Consider the following 15042-nt stretch of genomic DNA (forward strand, 5'->3'; position numbering starts at 1 on the left):
CAAATCAAACATTTTACGCGAGAAAGGTTTGTGTACTTTAGCACTAATATTGTATTATTTTTAATTATATCTACCTTCGAATCTAGACAGAGACTCGTTGCCAAAGCCGTACCGAATCCTATATTTATAAAAAGCATGCTCCCTTATTTTGCTTTCATCTAGAACCACCAAAGAACCACTTCGGAACTCCCTCCATATTGTGACAAGCGACACTAACCATGCTAAAACTAACACTAGAAATAGCTTCAACACTTTTCTTAACATTGACATAGCTTAAACACTTTTTTGACGCTAGAAATATCTTAACCACTTTTTTTAAGTATGGCCAGTTTACGTTCAAAATGGAAATGAGGAATCACGAAGACAGTTTGTCGTTTTTATCCTAAAATACAAAAGGTTGTTTAGTAAATCTTTGTGTCTGTTGATAAAAAGTTCTGGGAACGAAGCGGTTTGGTGATAGTAAGATCCTCATAATTGTCTTCTGTTCATGAATTTGCAATTGTTATTATTTCTATAGTAGGACCTTGGTGTTTTTCGAAAAGATTGGCCTAATATTGCCATAGACAGAGATGCATGAGAGAAAGAGAGGGAGGCCTTTACCCAGCAATGGGACATAGGCTAACAAAAAAAGTAACAGTATTTCTAGCTCTAAGCAGTATAATACCAGATGGGCCTTGTAACACGAGCTGATTAATAATAATATAATAATAATAATACGGGGACGGCCACCGCTGCCGGCACGCTTGGGGCCTGCGGGACATCCTGCCCCGCCTACGGCTCCCGCTGCCGGTGGTATAGTGCGTCGCATGAGATGGTCTCAATCGATGAATGAGAATGTCATGCGCGCCTATTATGGGGCTACAGAGGGGGGAACACAGCTATCTGCGTATCGTTCAAGGATACTGCCTCTGTTTCAGGCTCTTGAACCCACCATCACCGTGTCGGAGCAGCGACTATCGGATCAGGTGCGCGTTATTCAGCGGCTAAGGCGGTTGGATGACGCGACACTTGATCGGCTTCGCCAGGAGGCTCTCTCTGCTCGCGCGGACTCCACCTCGGTGCGAGATCTGCCCGCTACATCGCCGGATCTGGTGCCCGCACCCGACCTGGCACCGGGGGCGCCGCGGGCTGATTTCAGTACCGACGAGGGGGACTATGCGAGTCAGAGCGTGAGTACATCTGCTAATGAGCAACTGAGGAGGACTTTGGAAGAGGCGATTACGCAGTATCGCTCCACAACCAACACTAGGCCACGAATACCACGTCTGCCTATGAATAGACGCAATCTAGCGCTAGTGGGAGCCCTAAACGCTTTACTAGAACCATATTTATGGACTAGTAAAGATTTAGATGATACACACTCGATCATGTATTGCGGAGCCATCGCGGCGTGCCGTGTTGCACGAGTCAAGTTTCCGGACGCTGAACGTGCACCTAGGACCGCCGGAGGTGCCCCCGCATGGCAAATACGGATCGAGCGACGTATCAACTCGTTTAGGACTCTCATTGCAAAGCTGATCTGCTTCAGGGGGGGCAACCACCGCCCCCGAGTAATGCGCTTCGTGAATCAGGCGTTCGCGGGGACGGGTATTGAGCCCCGCGACTATATTGCCAATCTCACGGAGCGCATCGACTTTCTTAAGCAGAAAGTGTATGCATGGGCAAACCGTATTCGCCGCTACAGAAAGCGTGTGGATCGATTCCAGCAGAATCGTCTTTTTCAGAGTGATCAAAGGAAGGTATACCGAAAGTGGGAGGAAGCCAACCTTCGTGCGTCCGACACGCGGTCGCCAGATGCTACTGCCATGACTGATTTCTGGCGTAGCATCTGGTCAGTGCCTGTCGAACACACCGAGGGGGGTTGGATGAGTGTTGTCGAGCGTGAGTGCGAGTCCATCGAACCTATGGGGGCAATCACCATCAGCCCCGATGACGTAAGTTGTGCCATCCGCACGACCCAGAACTGGAAAAGCCCTGGGCCGGATGGATTGCACAACTTCTGGCTAAAATGGTTCCGATGCTCGCACTCACGCTTGGCAGCACAATTTCAACAAGCCCTCGAGCTTGGTTCTCTCCCACCTTCCTTAACAACTGGTGTCACCTTCCTGCTCTATAAGTCCGGTAGTACCACGGAAGCAAAGAACTACAGACCCATCACGTGCTTGCCTACACTCTACAAGCTCCTTACATCCATTTTGAGATCAAAAATAAACGCGCACATTGTTGCTAACAACATTTTGGCCTCCGCTCAAAATGGATGTAGGGTTGGGTCCCGTGGTACTAAAGAGCTCCTCCTCATAGACATGACCATTTGCCAACAAATCCGGCGGAATGGGGGGGCCCTCTCTGCTGCTTGGATTGACTACAAGAAGGCCTATGATTCGGTGCCTCACTCATGGCTGGGGAGGGTCTTAGAGCTGTATAAAGTTGATACAGCTTTAAGAGCCTTCCTAAGCGCGTGTATGAGGCAGTGGACCACAGTCCTTCGTCAACCAGGAGGCGGGGATGACCGCCCTGGCCCGCAGGATTTTATAAGGATTGAGCGAGGAATATTCCAGGGTGATAGTCTGAGTCCCCTGTGGTTCTGCCTAGCTCTGAATCCCCTCAGCACCCTGCTGAAGGATTCGGGACTAGGTTGCCGGCTTCGGAGAGAGGGTGAAGTCATTTCTCACCTTCTGTACATGGATGACCTCAAATTATTTGCACCAAATAGCCAAGATTTGTTGGAGCTACTGAAAACCACCGAAGTCTTCAGTAGTGCCATCAACATGGAGTTTGGTGTCGATAAATGTGCGGTTATGCATGTACAGCGGGGGAAGGTTGTAAATTCAACAAATTTACAACTTTCTGAGACAATGTCTTTCAGATCTATCTCTGAATCAGAAACCTACAAATACCTTGGTATGTCACAGTCGTTGGGTATTGAGGACGAGGGTATTAGACAGTCGGTGAAGGAGCGCTTTTTCAGTCGGCTCACAAAAGTCCTTAACAGTCTTTTGTCAGGAGGCAACAAAGTGCGCGCCTTCAACGCCTGGGTAATGCCCCTACTCACATACTCCTTTGGCATACTAAGGTGGACTCAGACCGAGCTGGACGCCCTGGATCGGAGGGTCCGACTACTGCTCACCACACACCGCATGCTACACCCACGCTCGTCTGTTATGAGATTGTACATCCCACGGAAGTGTGGAGGTCGAGGCTTCCTAAATGCCAAAGATCTCCACAACCGCGAGGTGTGCAATCTCAGGAATTATTTCCTTAACAACGAGTGTGGGATGCATCGTGACGTGGTGGCAGTAGACAGGAACCTCACGCCGCTCTCCTTGGCAAACGAGAACTGGCGCAAACCTGTGGTACTAAGTACTGCGGATCGCAAGGCGGCATGGGAGAGTAAGGTGCTACACGGGCGGTTCTACAAGGCCCTCACGGGACCTGACGTGGACCTGCTCGCGTCGGTGAACTGGTTACGATTCGGGGACCTCTTCGGAGAAACCGAGGGTTTTGCCTGTGCAATTGCGGACGAAGTTATGATGACGAACAACTATCGGAAGTATATCCTGAAGGACGGTACGGTCGACATTTGTCGGGCATGCCGCCGTCCCGGAGAGTCACTCAGGCATATCATTTCCGGTTGTTCTCATCTTGCTAACGGTGAGTACTTGCACAGACATAATCTTGTAGCCAGAATTATTCACCAGCAACTTGCTCTTCTATACCGCCTTGTGGACCGCGAAGTACCGTACTACAAGTACTCACCTGCGCCAGTTCTCGAAAATGGTCGTGCCACGCTCTATTGGGATCGATCTATTATCACTGACAGGACTATTGTAGCCAATAAGCCTGACATCGTGATAATAGATCGATCGCAACGCCGGGCCGTGCTCGTCGATATCACCATCCCCCATGATGAGAATCTCGTGAAAGCCGAGAAGGACAAGTCCAGCAAGTACCTAGACTTGGCTCACGAGATAACCGCCATGTGGGATGTTGATTCGACGATCATTGTCCCAATAGTCGTTTCAGCGAACGGTCTCATAGCGAAGAGTCTCGACCAACACCTTGAGAGACTCTCGCTAGGTGGTTGGATCAAGGGTCAGATGCAGAAGGCGGTGATCTTGGACACGGCGCGGATAGTGCGGCGGTTCCTCTCTCTGCAGCCCTGACCACCGGCAGCTTGGGCCCTGCCCCGCTGCTGGCGGCACACTAGGTTAAGTTTTTTACAATGTGTTTATATGTGTTTTGTATAGTATTTTTTGATGTATTTTTATATTTTACTTTTATATCCATATTGTAAAAAACATAACCTAAGAAGAAAGAGAAATAAAGATAATAATAATAATAGTTCTTTATTTACAGGTAAACACCCATTTCAAGTCATTATGTACAATATAAAAATAAAAATACAAAGTACAATACAAAATATAAAGATAAACAGTAAACAACGTAAAATGTACAAAAAAAAAACCTAAAATTAATAAAAGTTAGGCAGTCATAGTCAGGATCGTCACTTCCTGTTCCTCTCACGGTGCACGGAAATCCAGTATTTACTAATAGGATTGTCCAGATACCCGGACAGCTCACGGAGAATACTGTTGTCAGACGTTCTTAGGCGGCTCCAGAAGGAAGCGACGCGGGAGCGAATGATATTTAGCAAAAAAATCAGGGACTTCGGCCTCAGCAAACATGGTCGACGCGCTGCAGTTTCTTGGTAGTTTCATTAGAATGCGGTATGCGTCATTATACTGCACTCTAATTTTATTCATCGCGCGTCTCGTGAATCTGCTCCAGAGCTGACATGTATAGAAGCATAAACAATATGCCCTAAACAATGTCACCTTCACTTCATCACTACAACGCGCGAATCTGCGCGCAAGCATGTTGCACCGCACGGCCAAAGCCCTGCGCTCCCGCTCAATGTCGTCATCATCAAGCAGACCCTCCGTGAGCATATGTCCAAGGTACCTGAACCCTTTCACTCTTTCCACTTGTACTTCATCCAGATACACTGGCGGAACATTCGTCGGACCTCTCCCCGACTTGAAAACCATCATTTTTGTCTTTAGTACGTTGTACTTTAGACCATGGCTACGAGCATATTGCTCACATACCGCCAGAAGTCTTCTTAAGCCCCTGATTGATGGGCTGAGAAGCACCATGTCACCGGCATAGCTAAAATTATTTGTACATGTAGTGCCTATATGGCAGCCCACTCTGGTGCCTCTCAGCTCAACAATCAGGTCGTTCACGTATAGACTGAAGAGGTCCGGCGAAGTCAGGCCTCCTTGGCGTACTCCACACTCTAATCTATATTCATTAGAGGTTGTGTCGCCCCATCTTACACAGTTTGATTGGTTCTCGTACCAGTATCTCAACAGATTCACGATCTTTGAAGGCACATTCGATTTAGTGAGTTTCTCCCATAGCAACTTCAAGTTAACTAGGTCAAAAGCCCTACTAAGATCTAGAAAACAGGCGTATACTGAGGTTTCCCGCGCCACATAGTAGTTAACTGTGCTTTTAAGGCTGAAAATTGCAGAATCTGTTGAGAGGCCGGGACGAAAACCAAACTGGGCATCATCTATACACATATTGCGCTGCAATTCTGGGTGTATTAACCTTTCAAGTATTTTACCTAGAATTGTACCTAAGGAAATCGGTCTGTAATTTTTAATACTTGAAAGATCACCCGTTCTATTTTTTGGCACAGGAACCACCACTGTCTTTACAAGTTTCTCGGGTAGGTACCCAAAGTTAAGACATTGGTTGTACAAATTAGCTAATAAATTAAACACTCTGTCACCAGCATAAAGTACATGCTCCACACTCAACCCGTCAAAACCTGGAGACCTACCTCGCTTCATTTGCTTGACGACCTTGGCTACCTCATCGGCCGTGAAGTTACTGCGGTCTGCGATCTCTGAGAGTGGACAGTGCGTCAGAGGCTCGACGGGCAAGTGACACGCCGCACCAGCAGGGAGTGGCTTGACACTGAAGTGATGTGAGAACAACTCGGCAATATCCTTTGCATCATGTACGCCTTCGATACTGACTGGAACACTAGATTTAGGATTAAGTTTTTTCGTATCCTTCCAAAACTTGACAAAGTTCTTGTCAGCGCGATGGGTGGCTAGTATGTTCATACGTATAGTGTCCTCGTTGTTCTGACACCACTTCAGTTTGTTCTTAAAGGCCTTCCTACTGTGGATCATTTGATCAAAAGTAAGCGGCCTGCCACTAGCGTCCCAACAACTGAAACACTGCTTGGCCCTCTCGTGACTTTCTCTCACGTGGTAGTTCCAGCCCAAGACCTTTTTAGCTGGTTTCCGTGCAACGCGACAGGCATTTGAACTTGATGCAGCTGCTTTTTGCAGCGAAGTTACGATCCTGTCATAAAAAATATCAATCAGGTGCCGGTGTTTCATGCATAAAACCTGCTGACAATCGTGACAATTGTTACCGTGACTATTAAACTTAATTAATCTTAACCTAGTATCACAGTGCTTAGCGTACATATTAATATGATTTAAGTCCCTTGTGCCCCATCGGACTCCATTGAGCAAATTTAGTTTACTGTCTATTTCCGTCTTATTGGTAATCTCACTCATCTCACACACTACCGACACCGGAAAGTGGTCGGACCAGTAAACACCGTAGTCCACATGCACTGCTGTGATTGTGTCCCGCGCTGCCCGTGTTGTGACACAGTGATCTAGCCACCGCCTGGATAAGTGCGCATCACTCACAAAGGTGTACGTGCCCTCTGCCAGCAGTTCCATATCCGCGCAGACCAGCAAGTGATCAGCACAAAAAGCCTCGAGCTCCAACCCAAACCTGGTACCGGGGTGTGCGTTGTAGTCGCCCAGTACATAAGCTGCTTCTGCATCACTGTCGGTTATTGTGGCCGCCACGCTAGCGAGACAGTCAGTAAAATCAGTTAGATTTTCTTCCTTATCGACCGGTAAATATACACTGAAGACAAGAATGTGACAGCCGTTCAAACTAATTTGTACTCCTGCCACCCTATCTCCAGCGCACTCCACGACAGATACGTTTGGAAACTTAGATTTTCGCCACAGTAACGCTAAGCCTCCGTACGGGCGACCCCTTAGCACCCCTTCCGATGTGTCTACTGATGATTTGGCGTGACATGCAAAATCATCATTTATCTCATTCACGAAACCAAGGTCATGTGGAAGTAGCCACGTCTCTTGAAGGGCCACAATATCCGCCTTTAAACATAACTTCCGAACCTGTTCTACTGATCTTTTTAACGACTTGCAATTGAACGTGACCATCACAATAGGACATATTGTACTCCTTTAAAACATATTGTACTCCTCAAACAACAAATTTTTTGTTTGACAACTTCTAAAAGTTATGAAGTCTAGATTTCCTATTTTTCATACAAATTATTATCATCTTCAATATACGCTAGAGTCAGACCAAGATAAGTCGGCAGCAATTTTGACACCCAGATAGTTTTTTAAACGTCAAACTTCTATGAAATTATGACGTTTACTTAACACTTGCACCGTCTGGGCAATCAAAATCGCTTGGTCTGACTATCATCATTGTAATTGTAACAAAATTTGCAATACATTACGTCTTAAAATAAACTTTAAAGTGTACTAAAAATCAAAACAAAAGTTATTGTTAAAAGTCGCTGAAAAAATGTTGGTCAGTTTGAAGAATACAGCCTACACTTTGACGTTGTTTGACGATCGGTTTGGCCTAGTGGGTAGTGACCCTTCCTACGAAGCTGATGGTCCCGGGTTCAAATCCTGGTAAGGGCATTTATTCGTGTGATGAGCATGGCTATTTGTTCCTGAGTCATGAGTGTTTTCTATGTATTTAAGTATTTATAAATATTTATATATTATATATATCGTTGTCTAAGTACCCTCAACACAAGCCTTATTGAGCTTACTGTGGGACTTAGTCAATTTGTGTAATAATGTCTTATAATATTTATTTATTGTAGGTAATTATGTAGTACCATAGAGTAATAAATAGTACTAGTGTTAGGACGGCGGGACGCTAGAGTATATTGCTAAAATGCTGTAGGTATTTAAGTATGCCATACGCTCAATCCACGGTTCACTCATGGATACCAACATTCTATATTTTCCAACGAAAATTTCCGCGCCCATCTTAATTAAATGGCACAATGTAAACCTTACCCTTTGGAAAAACCTTCATTATACTCATTATGCACATAAAACCTTGCTGTACACACTAAAATTACCTATCAAAGGATTTTGAACACTATCACCTTACGTTAAAGACTATGAGCTGTTCTTGAAAGCAGGAAAGGTATGCAAAATGTATGTTGGCAGTTTTGTATTAGGAGGACGACAAAAAGGTCTCTTCAGATTTACTTTACAAGAGCGTCATTAAGGTAGATTGAGGTTAAACAGAATAAACATTAAAATCATGGTGAACCTCCTTTATCTACACTTTTGTGTAATTGTACATAATATCTGCTTACAAACAGTTTCATCGTAATTACTCGTACGAAAAAGTGCTTTTCTTGGAACACAAGAAACTTTACTACTTATCGTAATTTCGGCATAATAGACGTGGCACCAATTATAACACATAGACCACAAATTCTTTAGAATAAGTACTTATTGCGCATCTGTTTTTTTTTTATACTGCGTCGGTGGCAAACAAGCATACGGCCCGCCTGATGGTAAGCAGTCTCCGTAGCCTATGTACGCCTGCAACTCCAGAGTAGTTACATGCGCGTTGCCGACCCTAAACCCGTCCCCCCCTCGATGAGCTCTGCCAACCTTGTGTTCCTGCCGGTGAGTAACACTATGAGTAGGGTCTAGTGTTATTTGGCTACTGTTTTCTGTAAGGTGGAGGTATTTCCCCAGTTGGGCTCTGCTCTAGATCTGGAATGACATCCGCTGGCTGTGCCCTACCACACAAAGCAAGATGACATTCACAATGCCCATACTTCTCTTTTGGACGTAGTTTAAGGACGTACCCGGGTCCAAATACGTTTTTAAATACTGGCGACATTTTATCATTAACTAGACTAGTGTCATAAGGGTAGTTCGAACTAGTAATTTAGTCGAGTGGCACGTCTTTGTGACATTGCATTCCAAAAGGGTCTATGCTGCACATGGAGCATAAGGACCCTTTAGGCATGCAAAGTCACAAATACTCGCCATTTAACTAAATTGCGAACGTACTCGTTGTCCGAACTTTAGGCCATAGAACTGGTTAAGTTAACGTTTCATTATTTTCTCAGTTAAATAAAATGGCGCTATATACTGTCGATGACTGGAGAAAGAATCATGTTTTTAATTAATTAATTATGTTGAAACAAATTGCAGTATATTTTATTAAACTCGTCGAAAACATAAAAGACGTATGCATACAACTTGTAACGTGCAAACCGGTAGAAGTTTTTTATCAGTGAAATATCAAAAACACTCCCATTTTTTATGTCTAATGATTGCTAGCGTTGCTATTACATATTTCAAGCCGATTTCAAGAACAGAACTATAATATTTATTTTGATGTAGAGTTGGTATATGAAATCGTTCCGTTCGATCCGATCCCGATTCCGATCGGTTCGTTTTCATAATTACGATTTCGTAATTGGCTTCGTAGTTAACTACGAAATAAGATTTTTTTTCCGCGTTCGTAGTGAATTGACTACGAAACGTGAATTATTTTTCACTGCTTGGTCATAATTAATGACTGATAATTGATAATTAATCAAACAAAAATTTAATTACTGTTTTAGTAATCGAGTTTCGTAGGTAACTCAGATATATTTTTTTCTACTGATTTGATTTTTTTGTGATTAGGTAAGTACCTACCTAGTGAGTTGGCTACGATAAGGGAATTATTTGTGGCTGTTTCGTGCTAATGAGCAAAAAACAAAGCAATTCATCACAAGGCGTGACTATCAAGATGGCGCTTGAACCGGAAGCCAATCAAAGTATAAAAATCAAATATACTCCTACCACCAGTTGGACACTGACATATACGCTAGCGTGTGCGTAACTTACTTTCCCTGCATCTCGCTCGTACTCACATATTAGTGTGAGCGAGATGTATATTAGAAAGTAAGTTACGCAGACTCTAATGAATATGTCAGTTACACTGTTAAGGCAGTCGTGGTAAGGCTACTATTATGAGACTAGTCTCATTTTGTGGAAATATATATGAAAAATGCCCGTTGTTCAATGCTCATAGTGCCCGTAGTAGTGAGTAATGTTTAGTCCGCAAACAACGTAGTTATTCATTCGCTGTTATTGTTTGCGTTTGCATTGAATTGCAGCTGTGGGAACGGGAGAATACATAGTAGTCTTGGAATAAGCATTAAATGATGATATTAGAGTTAGAAGTAAAAAGTTTACAAGGTAGGTACATAGCTCCTGAGGTGTTTCCTTTGCGTTATGACTAGGCATCGGAGTTTTTATCGCACGGTAAGACAAGCTTATGGAGTCGACATTAGCAATAAACTTCAACTCATATTCATACTCATACTCATTAATTAATTTAGTTGGTAATCTTAATTTTATAATCAAGGCAAAGACGCTTGAAGAGCTTATAAACAATCCTTTATTTTTTTCTTTGAGTACATAATATATAAAAAAATCCTAATGGCCATTTTTTTGTATTGATTATGCCACGAAATAATTTATTATATAAATTAGTTAATGCAAAAAATGTCATTATTCTTATTTACAATATTTATATTATTCAAAACAAAATTAATAAAGATTCTTAGCCAACATAAGGAGAGAAAAAAATTGCATCAGATTACTTTGCCACGTGTGTGGATAAAATGCAACTTTCTCATTAGTTTTTGAACAATCAAGAGCCTTTACCAGATAGTGTGGTGAAAAATTAAAATTATAGGTATGTTTTGCCAAACTTAAAAAAAAAAGCGCTGGTGGTCTAGCGGTAAGAGCGTACGACCAATGAGTTTTTCGGAACTTATGCGCGAAATATCATTTGATATTTACCAGTCGCTTTTCGTTGAAGGAAAACATCGTGAGGAAACCGGACTAATCCCAACAAAACCTAATTTACCCTCTGGGTTAGAAAGTCAGATGGCAGTCGCTTTCGTAAAAACTAGTGCCTACGCCAAATCTTGGGATTAGTTGTCAAGCTGACCCCAGGCTCCCATGAGCCGTGGCAAAATGCCGGGACAACCCGAGGAAGAAGATGAAGATGTTTGCCAAACTTTTCTAGCAACGTAATAAAGGTAGAATATATTTGCGTAACATTGAGATTTAAGAATAATAATGAATGGAGTTCAGGAAAATATTTTGAAAACCTACTTCGTAAGTAAAAACTCGAGCAAAATTTGTAACCAGCCTATTTAAATAAGTAACGAAGTGACTTCACGCTAAAAACTGGACCTTTTTCAACTTTTCCCGCCAAAAAGTTACAATGTAATTTATTACCAACCTAACATTTAATGAAATCAAATGGAAATTTGGTCGCGTTTCAAAAACTTCCGGCGGGACCCTAATGATCTCCATTGTGGGGTTCCGTAGTTCTTTCCATTAACGCTTCTTAATAGGAAACGGGACGGCCACTTCTCTATACAAACGTAGTCCCCATTTTCCTCTCTGGATTTTGATATTATGGGAAATATTATTTCAGATTTGATACCTTTCTTTACATTGTAAATCTATTTTAAATTTGTTGTCTTTGTGGTACAATAAAGAATATTTACTTACTTACTTATATTAACCGTAGCTAAATCTTACTTATATTAACCTTCGTTTGACTTTTTTAATTTTTTTAAATAATATGAAGCGGAAACCAATTTCCATACAATTTTATAAATGCCCTTAACTCTTATAATAATTAATAAGTCGAAAAGAATCAAACGAATTTATATAGCTGTGGTCGATGTACATTTTTTTTAATACTACGTCGGTGGCAAACAAGCATACGGCCCGCCTGATGGTAAGCAGCTTCCGTAGCCTATGTACGCCTGCAACTCCAGAGGAGTTACATCTAATTATATCAAAATATTTTCAAAAATACTAGACTTATATGAATGAATGAAAGTTTATTCACAAGAACATATGGTACAGTGTACTGTACAGTGTAGTGTACTACTGTAGTAGATGTTATAAATATGTACGTTGTTGATCCCTAATATGTTCTGCCATATGGCATGTGAAAATGGTTTTCCCGTGACATGACAAAGCCATGCATGTGGATATTAATTGCGTGCATGCAATATCTTAAGTACTTACTAAATATATTCTGCTAATATTATAACGTATAACATATTATTACTACATTCTATATGGGTCTATATGGATATAAAATACTGACTGGTATATAATATTAATCGTGAACAAAATGCATGTAACTGCGTCGAAATATCGGGAGCTCAAAAACAATACAAAAGGTAATCACGATCCATATCCCGATCCATATAAGTCTAGTTAATCTAACCGTTATTCATTCAAACCTGTTATTTTAATTAATGTAAATTAGAATATATAATTTTAAATCCTAAATTGTATACCCTAGCAGAGTATCATGTACCTACTTGACTATATTTAAGACCAAAATGTACAAATGAACATGATTTCAATGGAATAAATGATATGATATGATTTTCAATAATGTTAAGGGGGCCACTGATTAACAGTTCATCGGACGATATCGGCCTGTCAGTGAGAACAACAAGTTGACAGTTCCGAACTACTGACAGGCCGATACCGTCCGACGGACTATTTCAATTTCAATTTCAATTTATTTATTTGCAACCAAGTACAAAACACATACAACTTAATGCTAGGTGTACAGTACGTGGACCCTGATAGGGCGCAGCAAAACCTTATGGACTACTGGCGGAGCCATGGTCAGGTGGAGCTGAGTGGACTGTAGGTAATTATAGTAAAAAGATATACTAGGGAAAATAAAGATTTATTCCAGCTGAAATAATGGGAGCACGTTACATTTCGAAGGTATTATGAAGAGTGTTTCTATAGTAACAAAAATCAATAATGTCATAGTTTTTAAATAAAGAACATTTAGTTTATTTTTAATGTTGCTAACAACTACATAAAACTAATTTTAATCTTATGGTATATAATGGCTATTAAAATATAATTACAATTCGAACTATTCCATAATTTAATAAACATTCCATAAAAGTATTAATCAGTGAGCCCCCTTTTATATCCAAAGGGGAAACGGAGGACTACGTTTGTATGGAAAGCCGGGTTTGCGCGGTCAATTACTTTCTTTTTAATTGAAAATAAAAAGTCAGACAAGTTTCTTGGCGAAGCGCACTGGAATCCGAGGGAATTTGAAGAGTTACTTCTTGAGCTGCATTTCGCGAGGATTTTTGCGATTTTGTTGAAACTTTAGCAAGTTCTGTTGAAGTTAACTAAGACCCTATTTCAATGCAGGATCGTTTCCAGTTAATTCGCTCTCGTAAATATTTTTTCAACTAATTGTGATTTTAAAGGACTACACTTAAAGACGGAAAATGGTATGGTTGGTTTTTCATTTTAAGTAAAAATTTGGAGTGTTTTTTCAGGCAAAACCCTCATTTAATTACGCTGAGTTTCCTTTTAAGGTCCATGCTTTATTTTTGTTTCAAGTGTTGTTTATCTCATATTTTTGTGTTTTCATCACTTCTGCGTCATCTTAATTCATTACCTACTTTCTATTTTAATTTTTAGGGTTCCGTAGCCAAATGGCAAAAAACGAAACCCTTATGGATTTGTTATGTCTGTCTGTCTGTCCGTCCGTATGTCACAGCTACTTTTTCCGAAACTATAAAAACTATACTGTTGAAACTTGGTAAGTAGATGTATTCTGTGAACCGCATTAAGATTTCCCACAAAAATAGAAAATTTTTTGGGGGTTCCCCATACTTAGAACTGAAACTCAAATTTTTTTTTTCATCAATCCCATACGTGTGAATATGGATAAGGTCTCCAAAAATGATATTGAGGTTTCTAATATCATTAATTTCTAAACTGGACTTTGCGCGAGAGACACTTCCAAAGTGGTAAAATGTGTCCCCCCCCCTGTAACTTCTAAAATAAGAGAATGATAAAACTAAAAAAAATATATGATGTACATTACCATGCAAACTTCCACCGAAAAGTGGTTTGAACGAGATCTAGTAAGTAGTTTTATTTTAATACGTCAAAAATTGTACGGAACCCTTCATGGGCGAGTCCAACTCGCACTTGGCCGATTTTTTTTTGTTACATAGAATCTAAAACATTTGCTACGCTTAAGGAAGAGGGCAGATAAGTCAAAATAATGTAACAAAGGGATAAAAGCAAAAATAATGTGTTTGAAAAATTGATATGAAACAGTAAAAAAAAAACATCTTATTTCCGTATCTCCTAAAGGCCGACTCACGTTAGAACGGGCCGGGCCCGGGCCGGAGCTTCCGGCGCTTACTTTTGTTAGTTTTGCATGACAGATGACCGGTGATCACTTGATGCTTTCCATAGAAAACGAAGCGCCGGAAGGTCCTGCCCAGACCCGACCCGGTCTGATGTGAGTCATCCTTAACCCAGTGGCTACCGTAACCTCTTTTTTGTTGAAACTATTGTATAAATATTATTGAAACATGTATATATATTCTGGCATGTGTGAAGTTTAATCTCTCTTTATAGTTGATCTGAAAGTTAGTACGTAAGTCCTTTAATTATTTGCATCCATGTTGTACAAATGGGTATTAAATAACAAATGAGTTGTTTCGAACATGAGCCCTGTAAGGGCATAGCAATCAAAAACATGTTCTTAATTTTCGACTACATTCCCGCTGCACCACTACTTTGTGCCACCGCAGACTTGGTTACCAAAGCCAAGTCTCAGACAGCCACAGTGTATGATTGATGCCCACATCGTTGGTACTGCGAATGGCGTCCAAGTGTCGGCTTTATTCGTTCTAAACGGCGCCGTCATTCTTCACATCATTCGTTTACACCTTTATATCATAGTTAGGTTTAAATGACTAACTTTGTTCAAGTTCCAAAGCAACTCATCGGAATGGGTGCCCTTCATTCCTTGGTT

The sequence above is a fragment of the Cydia pomonella genome, chromosome 13 (genome assembly GCF_033807575.1).
Source record: "Cydia pomonella isolate Wapato2018A chromosome 13, ilCydPomo1, whole genome shotgun sequence".
NCBI classification, from domain to species: domain Eukaryota; kingdom Metazoa; phylum Arthropoda; class Insecta; order Lepidoptera; family Tortricidae; genus Cydia; species Cydia pomonella.